The 13,815-nt window shown below is 42.9% G+C and overlaps 1 protein-coding gene across 1 annotated transcript in view; it reads right to left on the reverse strand.

Moving 5' to 3' along the window:
- The window catches only part of LOC8052173 (serine/arginine repetitive matrix protein 1), a 119,479-nt gene extending 111,576 nt beyond the window's left edge, over positions 1-7,903 (reverse strand). The window contains exon 1 of the mRNA XM_040216549.2: positions 7,693-7,903. The gene's annotated coding sequence lies outside the window, so the exon portion shown is untranslated. The remainder of the gene's footprint in view (positions 1-7,692) is intronic.
- Between the last annotated feature and the right edge of the window lie 5,912 nt (positions 7,904-13,815).

The raw sequence follows: 13,815 nt of genomic DNA on the forward strand, positions 1-13,815 counted from the left end.
CCATTTAGTGTTATTGAGACACACACGCTCGGGCATGGAAACACGAAACCATTTGCTGGAAACCGAAGGCGCGTTTCCAACGGAAGCTGAACTTCAATAGGCGACTTAGCAGGAACACCAAAGAGCGCCGCCCAACCAACTGTCGCGAAACAGTCCAAATATAGCACACTCAAGATGGCGGCCGCCATGTGACCCCGGCCTTTGACCCTGCGCCCAGAAAAAGCCGACGGCAATGCAGAGGATGCCGTCTGCTTCTAGGCTGGCAGCAGACGACGCGGTAGGTGTCCGCCACCGACGACGGTCATAGGTATAATGGGAGTTGTTATGACGTCACCAGGAGTTGTGCGTTCGTAAGCACACGTGATTTACGTGGGCGCTCGTGCACGCCGGGAGAGCGGGTCTATTTTTAAGGCGGCGTTCCCTCACGAATTGCAACCAGGTGCCGAAAGTTACGGCCAGGAAGCCACACGCACCGAGAGGAAGGGAAAAAAAAAACGAAAAGAAAACAGAAAGAAAACAAAAACAAGCAGGATCAAGGAGGCAACGTGTGGCGTTTGGATGTGAGCCCAAAAACCTTCAGAGCGAGCAAAGTACATCCGGGCAGAGATGGACAAATGACTTTGGTGTTGAAACGAACTCTTTTCGGAAGTCAGTTTGGCAACTCCTGCTTAAGGCTAAATGGCTAAACAGATCCAGTTTTTTGGAAATGTGATCGCCCGACGCAAAAGTTTTAGCCATTGCAATCCAATCCAATACAAACTATGCGCAGTAATTGCTTAGGCCTTATAGTCGTACCAAGCCCCCAGGTGATGCTCTTGACTGCCAAAGAATGTTCTGAGATACTAATGTCTGTTCTAACTCGTGGTGGGGATGTTGAGCTAAACCCTACAGCCCCACACTTGAGGAGAAGGTAAAGGTGATTGTTGACGGACAAAAAGAGCCAACTAGTGTTAAACGGCATCAAACGTGAACAACATTCCCTAAAAAAAATGTGTGCAACAAAAATACAGAACGCATTAAAAAAATCAAAACGCGAATCGAATATTTTGTTCGATTCGCGACAACAAAAAGTTGTCGCAAACATACAAGAACTGAAAACCCGAGGGCTAAACTCCAACACATTGAATCACGTAACGGAAACCTGCACTAATGTCACAGACCTTGGCAAGGCTGTTGCAGACCTGCCTAAAAAACTGGAAGGCCTAGAAAGACAGTGTAAGCGGAACAACCTGCAAATTTTTGGACTCAAAGAAAATGAAACGGCTGTTTACCTCCTAGTTTTGATTGAGACGCTGTGTTTGATAAAATAGAGGTTAAACCGAAGACCATCGAATGCGTCCATAGAATTGGTAAAAAGCAGACCACTGCTCGACCAGTCATCTTGAAACTATACCACTTCAGATAATAAAGGACGATTCTCTATAACTGCAAAAAAAAAACTAAAAGGATGCAAATATCAGTAAGTGAGGACTTCACAAAGTGCGTCCAGGTTATAAGAAAATATTGGAAAGTGCTCGAGAAGAACAAAGTCGCGGTGGTAAAGTTCGCTTGGTCCACGACAAAACTATCGCTCAATGACCAACTGTTTTTCTGGCACGAATCTGGCACGCGGTGTGTGTGCAGTACTCGTTCCACTGTTTCTTCGGCACAGCGTTCATAGCATCAAGCCCAACCAAGCAGCCACCCTCCCAGTGTTTTCACCGTAACCTTAATGCTCGCAGTGTGTTAAACAAAACGGTCGAAGTAGGAGCTATTTTATTAAAACACGACCATGATGTTGTGTGCATTACTGAAACGTGGCTTAAGGGTCTAGTTACAAATCGCGAATTTGTTCCACCAACCTTTCATATTTTTTAGCAAAGATCGGGGGGGGGGGGGGGGTCGCGGGGAGAGGGCTTCGCCATTATAATTAAGAAGAGAATAGGGTGTATTTGGATGTTTCCCGTTAAAAGTGTAGAGTGCTTGTTTTGTAAAATAATATCTGGCAACGTAGTCATTATCGTATATCGTCCGCCTGGGCGTAATATCTTGCTCCTCTGAATGATTACTTGTGTAGATATACAAAAAGCGAAGAAGTCAGGTTAACCATTGCCGGAGGTTTTTATCTTTCTTCGGTGAACTGAAAACAAATATGCGCGAAGGAAGGGTTGATGTCGCTGCGTCCCCAGCACTCCTTGATGTAGGATTTTCTCACAACCTCACAGAAGTTCTAGGTGACTCTACTAAATGACATAGTAACATAGGTTCAGTGCTTGACTTAATTTTCATAAGTAAACAACTTGCTGGACAGATCTATATATGCGAAGTAGCAGGTGACATCTCGGACCATGATATGGTAATCTTTCAGCGCCAATTAGACGATCAAACCTCGCAACCATCAGCGAAGATCGCATTTTCAGATTTTACTCGAGCCGATGATGAAGGTACACTTAGCATGTTAGATTTACATTTTGCAGACTTCGAACAGTATGTTCTATTAGGAACCATAACGGCAGAGCAAGCGTGGACTGTTTTTAAAACACCAGCAAGGACCGCAATAGATCGGTTTTTTTTTTCCGCTTCGTGTCAAAAAGATCGATAGGCAAAATCTTCGGATTACACAGCTGAAACACAGCATAAAAATGGCGAATAAAAAGTTTGCATTTGAATGAATCGCCGGGTCAGCGCGCTGAAATAAGAACACTGTCCCAACAACTAAATAAATTATGTAATCAATACCAAGAAAACTTACATTCATGTTACTCTCCACAATTTTACAAGATCATACCCCCCAAAGTTTCGGAGGTACTTGTCCCCTGCAAGAAGAGGCATTTCTAGCCTTGTTAATGATGATGAAACATCAGCAATATAGGCAAAATTAGCAAAGGGCACGTTTCATTTGCTTCTAAACTTAGACCTTAAGAAATCGCCTTAAGCTGATGGAAATGAAACATATTAAAAAAAATATGCGGATTGGTTTGGCCTTTACTATTCCCCTATAGGTAAGAAATCACTATCTTGCGGGAGTCTTCCACGTGCCTGGAAGTCTGGAAAAATAGTTTCAATACCAAAGTCGGGAGAAAAAGCAAATATACAAAACAATCGTACAATCTCACTAACAAGTGCAGGTTGTAAAATCCTCGAATACGTTATCGTTAAACACATTATAACTTTAGAGAAGGACAAAATAACCTTCTAGGAAATAATCAGTATGGTTTTAGGCGACTGACAAGGAAACAGCGCACCCTCGAAACCTGTTTTAACAGGTTTTAGGCGAGTTCGCTCAACAGTAACACAATTTAATAGATTTAACCCGCAAACTAAGTTCATGCCTCGACAAGGGCGGACACATAGAAATGGGGTTCTGAAATTTTGCAAAGGTATTTTATAATTTTTTTTCATCCAGAGCTACTTCGTAAATTCAAATATATTTTTAAGAGCGATAAATTCTGACCTGTCTTGTAGCTTATCAGGTTGGTAGAGAGCAGTTCGTGAAGTTGAATATTACAATGTCAAAGAAATGATCCATTATATCAGGAATGCCTCAGGGGTCTCTTCTTGGGCCGCTGCTATACATCCTATATATCAATGACATGAGCCAAGGATTTCAAGCTGATGTTAAAATGAAACATTTTGCCTATGACACAAATATGTATGCAGAAATTCAAACATCCGATGATCAGAAAACATTGATAGAGCATTTACAGAAACTGACAAGCTAGTGTGACGAATAGCAAATGGAAATTAAAAAAAATGTATACATGACCATAACGGAAAAAAGTACCAACAGAGTTTACCTATAGTGCTGGGTCGATTTTTGCTAGAATGTGTAAAGGAGTACAAATACTTAGAGGCTTTTTTGAAACCGAATTTGCCCTGGAGTGCAAACATAAGATATGTCTCCAATAAAGCCCTAATAAAACTTTAGAATACTTAGACGCTTTGTTGTGCAAAAAATAAATTTAGGTTCAATCGAGTCACTCTTTTTACGTCGAGCTAGTGTATCATGGCTAGCTACCTGCACGTGTTCCGAGACAGTGTGCTACAAACCACATTTTTCACAACAAACCCTCCCGGTTAGTGTTTGAATACGCTCGTTTATTTTCTCCTGGAAGTGTGGGCCTTGCATCAAAGTGGCATCGTTGTAAGACAACGCAGGAGGTTTTGTGCATTTTGCCTGACAGATGTCATTTCACCCCTTTGGGCTCTTGATAGATAAGTTTCTCAAAGCTGTAGTACAAATGTTATTCAACTTTATATTCTAGAAAAACAAAAAAATAGTTTTCAAAAGTTTAGGACGTGCCGCAATTCAATATATTTTACTAACAATCACAGCCAATTTGCGTTTGAGTTAACTTAGTTTAACTTATATCGTCCGACATTATTACGCATAATTCGAAATATTCGGTAGGGTTTAATGGAGCATTATTGAGTAAAGACACTGAAATAACGATCTTGCTTTGTTGAAACATAAATATTTTCCTAAAATTATCTTCCATGTCCCGTTGTTCGTACTGACGTAAAAATGTATGTTAGAGAGTCATAACTGACAGTTATTTTTGGATTATACTGTAGTAGTGTAATCCTCCAAAAATCAGCGAATATTTACAAATGAACCAACGAAATCAGCCAAGTCCTTCAGGTACACAAAAATATAACTGGTCACTAGAACATCCGCAGATTTGGCGAGCAAACCTGCAAGCAGTTTATTTTGTGTCCACATCTTCGAATACATTCTATAAGTACCTGTCCATATAAAAAAGAAAACATTTATATTAAAACAGGGTTTTCAGAAATGTTTGACTAAGCTTTGAAAAAATCTGTCCTGTCAGACGTTATGCAAATACCGAAATGACAACTATGAAAAGTCGCCGATACGACGACTTACTTCGAAGAGCCGTTCACAGCATAATTACGTAACTCGTAACATGTTTTTGGTTTGCGGACGAAAGAAAAATAAACTTTTGGTTACCCAAGTCGTACCTTATGATTGTGTTATTATTGTAACCAAATATTTCCTCACACGCTGTTTTAAGAACCCTCCTTCCGTATCATCGCTAGCAAATTATCAGGTAAAAGCTTGAGATATGCCCTTTTTATGCTCCAGACTTCTATCGAATGGAATCACCTTCCTGCATCCTTTTTAGCCAAATGAAACATGAGTTTATTTTAATGATGATTAAGTGTCCGGCTTCATTTTGGAGTTGAGAACATCCGCATTTATATTATTTTGTCATATACCAAATAATTAATTTTTCACCATCGTGAGGACTCAGTACAGAGGAATACGATAATATAACTGAACGACGCACGCAGACATTTGAGGGCGCCGTATATTTGCTTTGTAAATTCATGTTGCGTTTGCACGACGGTGAAAGTTCACCAGCTCGCTCGTCGCCTCTCTGTTATGTCTAGCATTTGATACGCCTCCGCGCGCGGTGCGTGTTGTCGGTCGCTCTAGCGAGACGCGGTTCCCATGTAGCAGAATCAAATTTCAAGTATGGCGATGGTTGATTACCATCTGAAAACTCGCTGGATGAAAGCGCTCGCTCGCAATGCAGACAGCATAAGTGTCGTTCACACAAGGACATAAAACAAGTGCTTCTTCTCTCAGACGAGACAATTACATGTTACTGAAAACACTTTTCAGACTCTTCTGTCACACCAGCTGATTACGAATTGTAACTATCCTGACCATCGAAAAGCTCTAATTTAACTTAGATGTTTGAATTGGGAATTTGAGTCGAGACTGCAGATAGTCTATTTTTAGTAGTTTGTTCTTGGCGGTGATTTAATTTTCTCGACGGGGTAGGTGCTGCCAGATCTGTTAGCTTTGCCTTCAGCAGCTCGGAGCACAAGGAGGGGAATCTCCCGCTGCAAAAGCCAGGGATCATGGCTGGGCTTAATCGCTGCCCCATTGGGATCTGGATGGTTAGCGTACAGGAGTTCGGTTGTGTATCGCAAAAGCGTGAGGCACCTCCGAGGCTATAGGGTGCCAAAGTTTAACTAGCAGTCGTACTGCGCTGCACTGGCTAAATGGCTAAAGGTCTCGACTAGCCTGAAGAAGTTTCGCCATACAAGGTCAGACACAAACAATGGGGCAAGTTTGTTATCACCTGACACTGGAGAGGACCCATCAGGTCGCTCCAAAAATAATTATGTTTTGCCCACGGAAAAACAACAAAAAAATGTTTGCTGCTCATTTGGGGGCTAGTTCATATACGACTGAGCAAGCGCAACAGTGATATGAGTGCCGAAGAGCACCCGTAATGATCGTTGTCGTTCTGAACAAACGACAACCCTCGACGCGGCCTGCTGTTTCCGTCGATCAAAACAACGCAGGGAAAAAAAAAAACAGCAACGTGCAAACCGATGCCAACAGGTAAAAACAGAACGTACCCGATCGTAAAAAAGTGGAACACAAGGGAACGGACCCGAAACTAGGACGCGCAAAATTTCGCCTTCCGAGCACGCACACCAGGCGGTTGTGTGCCGGACACAAAAGGAGCCAGCAAGAAGGCTGACTGGGGTAACTTTCAAGGTGGAGGTTCAGTTGCTAAGCCCCAATAGCTACAGTGACTGACAACTTAAAAATAAACGCGGGGCGTTTCTTAGGTTTATTAAGCCGATAACAAATGCCGAGGAACGAATGACGAAGCAAGGTGTTGTCTGATAGGCGTTCCGATCAGGTGCCTCGAATAAAGCTTTGGCATCGACCCCTTTATCGCGGATCAAGCCCTTCGGGATTTGAACACGGAAATTGATGGGTTTAGATTGAGAGAGTGTCTCAATATTGTTCTTGGGATGAAGCCACCCTTCGTAGTTGGTACCCTGTCGACATCACACGATCACGGGAGAAAATAAAGCGAACAAATAGCGAGCTCAAAAACGGCGATTGTGCAAAGCTAAGAGTTGGATCCCATAGCTAGTGGGAGGAAGGACACCGTTCAGCAAAAATGGCTCGATGTAACTAACATTTGACAGACGCGTACGCCTTGCTGCACCCTATGCCCGATGATTTTTTGACACATTAAAGCACCGAGTGATTGGGTCGTGCGTAGGTATCTAATGTTCTAGTTGAATATGTTTCTGAGAATTCTAATCAAGTTTTTTTCTATTCAAGAGGTGAGGTACTCGTTCAAGAAAGGTAAGCTAAGGGAGGCACATATCTTTTCGTTCAGTTTCTTTCTAATGTAAATCGACAGGCTTTCACAAATCATTGCATCTTCAGAATCGGCGACTCATGTGGAAATTCGATTTACCTAGACAGTTATCCAGATATTTTCAAATGAACCTTTCCTTATCCCTTATGTTCAACCCAAACGACCAAAAAATGGCTCCAATTATATGAATGTAGAGCTTCAAATATCGTATTAACTACAGTTACAAAAGATTATTGAAATGGGCTGCAAAGCTTCATATACACGCATATGTAACGTTTCAAACTCTACAGTAAACAGAGTTACAATTTCAAAATTAACGCGACTTTTCCTATTCCCTTCATTTCCTCACAAGAAGAAATACTAGCAGTCGAGTCCTTCATCATCTCGGTGCGGGATGACAGCAACCCGTGAAAGCGGCCTTCCTATCTGCAGGAAATCGTCGGGGCATCCTTCCAGCAGTGCACGTTTCCGATTTCAAGTCTGCCCGCTGTTCAAAGTCGTCGGAAAGCCTGCCGACGGCCCAACCCCGTAAAAGGCAGAGTGAACTCACCGCTACTCCGAGCAGACGGGCCGCACCGGACACTTGGAGGAAAGTGGAGTTCTTTCGAAGTAGTCCAATCCAGTCGGTAGCCGACGACACGGTACTCACGACAACACTCCCGCTGAAGCGCGAGAGGATTTTTGGGATCCTGTTGCAGGCTCGGACATAAGCGGGACGGCGGCGTTTCCTCCTCCTCGAAGGATAACGGCAGTTGGTGGAAGGAGAGCTCCCTCTATCGTCGCATTTTCCAAGTGCTGGAGGGTCAACGTTGCCGCGCTCCGGTAAGGCGACCGCTGTTTTTAGCCGTGCTGTTTGAAAGAGGGCGTGGGTTGGTTACACTGTGCCCGGTTATGATTCCGCTGTCGGCTTGGCTGTTGGGGTTCCAGGTTTTTGGCAGAATGTTGTTTTAAATTTGTTTTACATTTTTTTATTGATATTACCCATGCTTTTAATCGATTATCAGGAAGTATCCGTACGATTGCGTTTTATGTATAAAACTATACTAATAGGACTATGCTCAAGTACTTCCGATTGATCTACGCTAAATTTCAAGGTGGTGTGATAGATAGGAAACGTCTCATAACATATTAAAAAAAGCGAAAAAGAAAATATATTAAAAAAAATAACGTCCTTTAAAACGTAGCACTGGGTTTGTATCTTGGAGAGCGCTTGACCCCTAATTTAAAAAGGAGCAATCAAGTGCCGCTTCTATGCTCCAATGCCTATTACATATTTACGTCCCAATAAGAAAATTACGTCAGTCTTGAAAGAATTAAATGCACTCAACCCTAGTAGCACACCTTGTTTTGTCATGTCCTTAGGGCGACCTTAGAATGTTTTTAGGCTGTCTTAACGTTCTCGGGATGTTTTTGGACGTTCATAGGACATCCTAGAACGCTAAGACATCCCAAGGACATCCTACGGATATTCGCAGAGAATAAGTGTACTACTGGGGCGCGCTCTGTCCCTCAGCCAATTCTGGAGAGTTTCGGCTTTCACAACGTGGGATCCGCGTGTGCAAATCTGTATATATAAAAGAAAAAAAAATTCTAAAACCATGCATTGAGATATTTTACGACATACCATTCGGGAAATACGGAGCTCCCCACCGTCTTTTATGCGCGTTAGAGCAGTCCGCTGTATAGGTGCGTGAAGGAGTACCCATGAACAGAAGAAGCGGTTCATATAGGTTCAGAATTTTGCGATTTCAAAACCAAAAAAAAAAAACAAAAAAACAGGACGATAGCAATACATTGTACGTACCGGCTTTGTTATGTGTTTGTTCTCAACTGGAGGAAGGAAGATGGCGTCGGCGTCGGCGTCGCACTCCCACGTGACCAGGACTGTCCAGTAGGGTGCAGCGATGGGTAAAGCAAGAGGGCTGAGGGATGTCCGTACCCTTTCCAGGTGTTGCGTCGGATTAATGAAAAACGAAACAGACGTGGAAGTGAACGAAACTGCGAGACGAGAAGAGTAGGCAAAATAAATCCAGTGGTTCGTTCGTCGGAGTCGCTTTTGAATGTGGTACTTGAAACAAAAGTACCGCAATATGAATTCGTCATTCAGCTTCCCCTGGACACTGAGGTTTTTGTTCACTTATTTCATATATGTTCAAGCCTGTCCCACGAGGCGATGGACTAATTATTTTTAGTATAAATTCTGCAATTAAATGAAACTACTCAATATTTTTTTTCTATTTAAGTTATTTAATATGAAAAAAAAATATTGAGTTGCAACTTGCATGTATTTCAGTAGCACAGTGTGCATTGGGACATGGGTGTAAAAGAAAGCATAACATTTTTGTGTGCAAAAGTTTGTTTAGACTGCAGTTCACAGCCGGCGTAAACTATCGGCTGAAGGAAAAGGCTTTTCCTTTGATAGTCCGCAACTGGTGCAGAGTAAAAAGTGCACACATAAAAGTTGTATACACATAACACTTAAAAACAATGCCTGCTTGATGAAAAGGTATTTTCAAGTTCGTTTGTTTGAAGGTCGTTTGTGAAAACGGCCTTGAAAAGACAAATCCGAGACATTCCGCACCGCGTAAAATTTGAAATTTTAAACATGCATAGTCCGTGGACTGCAGTCCAGATAATACAGTACGTTTCATGGCAGTACACTCGTAAAAAAAAGGTGTCCTTTCGCAATTCACGTGTTTTCGAGGAAATTAAAAATATATATTGTAATTGCAATTCTTCAATTTTAACTAAACGAATTTACAATTGTAACTAAATTACCTTGAACCACCAGTAGTTGCAAGATTCGCATTACAGATAACTGCTGTAAAATGATTTCTCTGGATAAATATAGATTCACTTGGCTTTCTACCAGTCCGCGGGGATGGGCTTCGAGTGACCTTTTTCTTGGAATGGCCGTGATTAAAGCGCAGTCTTCACACATTAGTGACGTGCAGCAAACTAATAATACCTGGTAGTGGAATATATCTCTTTTTAATATGATTATTAGACTTGCATTAGCAAATGCAGAAATGTGACCTGGTGTAATATGCACGCGGTATAATGAGAACTTTTTATAAGGTGGGCAAAGAATAATAAATATATTTAATTTTATCACAATCCGGTGACATCAGCGGGACTCAAATTTGGTAGAAAAGTGTATAATGATGTGTATACACTGCGTTACTTTTTAAATGCAGCACTTTGTTTTTAATTTTCCATTTTTATGCAGCTGTAATTACTGCAGCATATACAGCAGTAGGCGTAAATATATGTTTTTTTCACGTGGTAAAGCTCGCCCAACTGCATACGCACTGTATATGTCATACTGGAACGTGTAGACAGCTATAAGTACCTGGAGGTTTATCTTTCGTCTAATTTAAAACGGAATGATCAGATTGATTATGCTCTTGCCAAGGCTAGTAAAATCTGTACATTGTCCGTAGGAGTTTTAAAAATACGTCACGCAGTGTGAAACAGACGTTATATTTTTATTTTATCAAATTGATTCTACAGTAGGCGTGTGTCATCTGGGACTCGCCGCAGAATTAGGTAGTACAAAAGTTAGAAAGAGAAGTTATAAAATCAGGCGTTAAGGTTTGTGACAGGAGATTACAACCCATACACAAGTTGTTCAGAAATTGAAGATATATTAGTTTGGGTCACTCTTAGACATCGGAGAGGCTGTTTAAGGTTCACATTTTTTTTACACAGTTTATCATGGACGGACAGCAATTCAACGAAGTTTGTATATATTAGAGCCGGATCATAGATTTGTAAGATTGGATCACTTGAAAAAAGTGGCAGAGTTTTGTTATCGAACTGAGTGTTTTTCTTCATAATATTTCCTTAAAACAATTAGGGAGTAGAATTTTCTTTCAGAATAGCAAATCTCAGTTTTTGATGACGTTAATTTTTGTAAGAGATTAGGGAGCTGTGTTGAAGTGCAGAAATGTAATCTTCGTTGCTTTTATTTTTGTGTGTGTGCATGCAATTTTAGTATGTTCATTATTTGTACACAATCTATGTACAGCATAATTGAAGTATAGAAATGTATTCTTTATTGGTTTTATTTTAGTGTGTGTGGATGCATTTTCAATATGCTCATCGTGTGTCCGCGATCCATGTACCCCCAGCATAATGCCTAACGGCGCAGCAGGTATTTGTATCAATACATAAATATATTACAATTTTATTTACCTGCTTTCTAAGCTAGGTAGTCTTATTCGTTTCTAGATTCATTCCGAAAGGAATTTAGAAGCTGCGGTCGAGGGTGTCGAGGGGCTGCTGTAATAAAGCGTTTGCGCGCATAAAAGTAGGACATCGTAAGTGAGATCAAGCTAGAGGTGAACGTTTATCGACCCTGTCTCTCGTTACTCACGCTAGATAGCGACACCTCTCCCGTATGCATAAGGAGGCATGATATTGTTGGCTAATCACCACGTAAACAGCCCTCAGAAACGGGCATGTCCCTAGACACAGAAGCGGATGAGAGTTGGCGTGTTGATCCCAAAGGTGGGCAATAAGAATACTTCCAAGATATAAACTTGACTTGCAGAGTTTCATATACTTGCTGAGAGCTTTAGAAGCGCGCCGATGGCAGCAATTTACGTAGGAACCTCGGCGAATGACGAGGCTGTATCCAGACCTAAAAATACCGTCTGCGCTTCAGTACTGAGCATGGGTTTAACCAAGCTCGGTGCTCAAACCCAGACTGTGTACTATACGTATGTTCAGACACGTCCATCACTAAGAAGCTCCCTCCTTCGATTGCAGCGACTGACTCTTTCAAGTACTTTGAGCACAGATGCTTTCAAGTACAGATGCTCCAGAGTTCTGAAAATGAGTAAATAGTGGCCGTTTTTGCCCGTCTTCAGTAACTGACGCTGTAGCGCGTTGGATGTCGAGGACGGAAGTGGTAGTGCGACTGACCCTGAGCTTAGTTGCAAACGTTTTATTTATTCTCGTTCCGCCGACTCACTTTGTTGTCTTCGTTTTTGGCACTGACGCTAGACGACCATAGCGCTCCCCTCCTCCCTAGACCCGTCGGCTGTAGGTCTATACAGGCTGCAGGGGACGGAGCGACGAACGTTGGTGGATCCACCAGAGCGGGGTGCTGTTGACGCTGTCTCGTGTTAACGGAGCGACGTAGCAGAGAACAGTAAAGGCTAAAGGCAGCGTGTGGAAGCCGTGCAGGTACGGTTGGCTCTGAGGTCAGGCACTGACGCAGCGGACAGCGGGAAAGTCGATCCGGTCGTGCTGCGGGTCCGGCTCGGGAGTTCCTCGGTATCCACACATTCAGGATTTCTCCGCTGGTCCATCTAACACCAACATCTTCAGCAAAAGCGGCCCAATGAAGGCCTACTATCGAGTCCCCGTCGAGCCAGCTAATCTGCTCAGGACCGCCATCACGTCCGGGTCACCGATTTGTAGCGCGTTCGATGTCGAGGACGGAAGAGATGGTGCGACCGACGTCCTATTTATTGTCGCTTCGCCCGGATCGAGCTGACAACTAACTTCGTTGTCTTCGTCGGCACCGTTGCTGGACCGCCACAGGCGCCCTTTCCGCTCCATACATTCGAAAGCTCCGTCGGCCGCCATTTTCCCGCTGAAAATGTCAGAAAATCACTCCTAACTGATAACAATTAGTTATCAAACTTTGGCATTTGGTGAGGACTGCTAGCGCTACATTTGGGTGGAGAATAAGCGTTCGGGCGAAGCGCAGTAAAAATTTTCAGTAAAAAAATAACTAAATAAATAATACCTATAAGTTTTTGGGGGGATACCCTGTACATGTTTCCTCGAATGATAATAAAAGTGACACACACAAAATACTAGTAGCGATATGCGCGACCAAGAGTGCCGCTGTGGTTTGAAGTTCGCGATTGGCCAAAACAACTGCTTAATGTATTATTATAATGCACACCCGATCGCCGGTTCACAGTGAGGCAAATCCTGCCAGTAGCGGCGAGGCCTGGTCCTGACGTCGGGAAAGGAAACCATAAGAGGGCGCCACCGAAACATTCCGGCGCTAATAGTTGCTGACAGCTCAAGAAATGTGGGGCGTATTATCTTGACGCTTCTAGCTGCGAGATTCTGTCTGCTGCCTCCTTATCGGCTGATGTGGCAATCTCATTGGCTGCGGAGATAATAACGACATGACAGAGACTGGCCAGGCCCCACGTTTCATAGACTGTCGGAGACCAGAAAGCAAACATCTCCCCTCGCTGTCCAATTCACGTCTTGCACGTTTTATTCCAGCCGCTTGCTCTTCGAGGTGGAACACTTGGGGATTCTGAGAAATCTTTCAGTTCACAATGACAATATTTGTTCGTTTAATTCGTTGGCACCTGTTCAGGGCGATATCCGAGGGACGTGAAAGAATCTCCGACGAATTTGGTGGATTTAATGTCAGTCAGAACTTTGACATTGAACCCGAGGAAGGTGAGACTGATCATTTAGAAGCTCTTACCAGGCGGTGTTTTGTACCGAACACTTCAGACGGGGGAGCTCGCGCCCCCAAAATGTGATTGTAACGTTGTCCTTGCGGTGACGAACGTACAACTTCTCCAAAGCTATGTCAGAAAACTATCGGTTGGGTGACTAAATTGTCACCTTCAGGTATGAGCTCGGTTATCCCACACGCTGAGTCAAAGCTGTCGTGTATGATGGCAAA

This window comes from Ixodes scapularis, unplaced genomic scaffold (assembly GCF_016920785.2).
Source record: "Ixodes scapularis isolate PalLabHiFi unplaced genomic scaffold, ASM1692078v2 PGA_scaffold11__112_contigs__length_91849675, whole genome shotgun sequence".
Taxonomy (NCBI): domain Eukaryota; kingdom Metazoa; phylum Arthropoda; class Arachnida; order Ixodida; family Ixodidae; genus Ixodes; species Ixodes scapularis.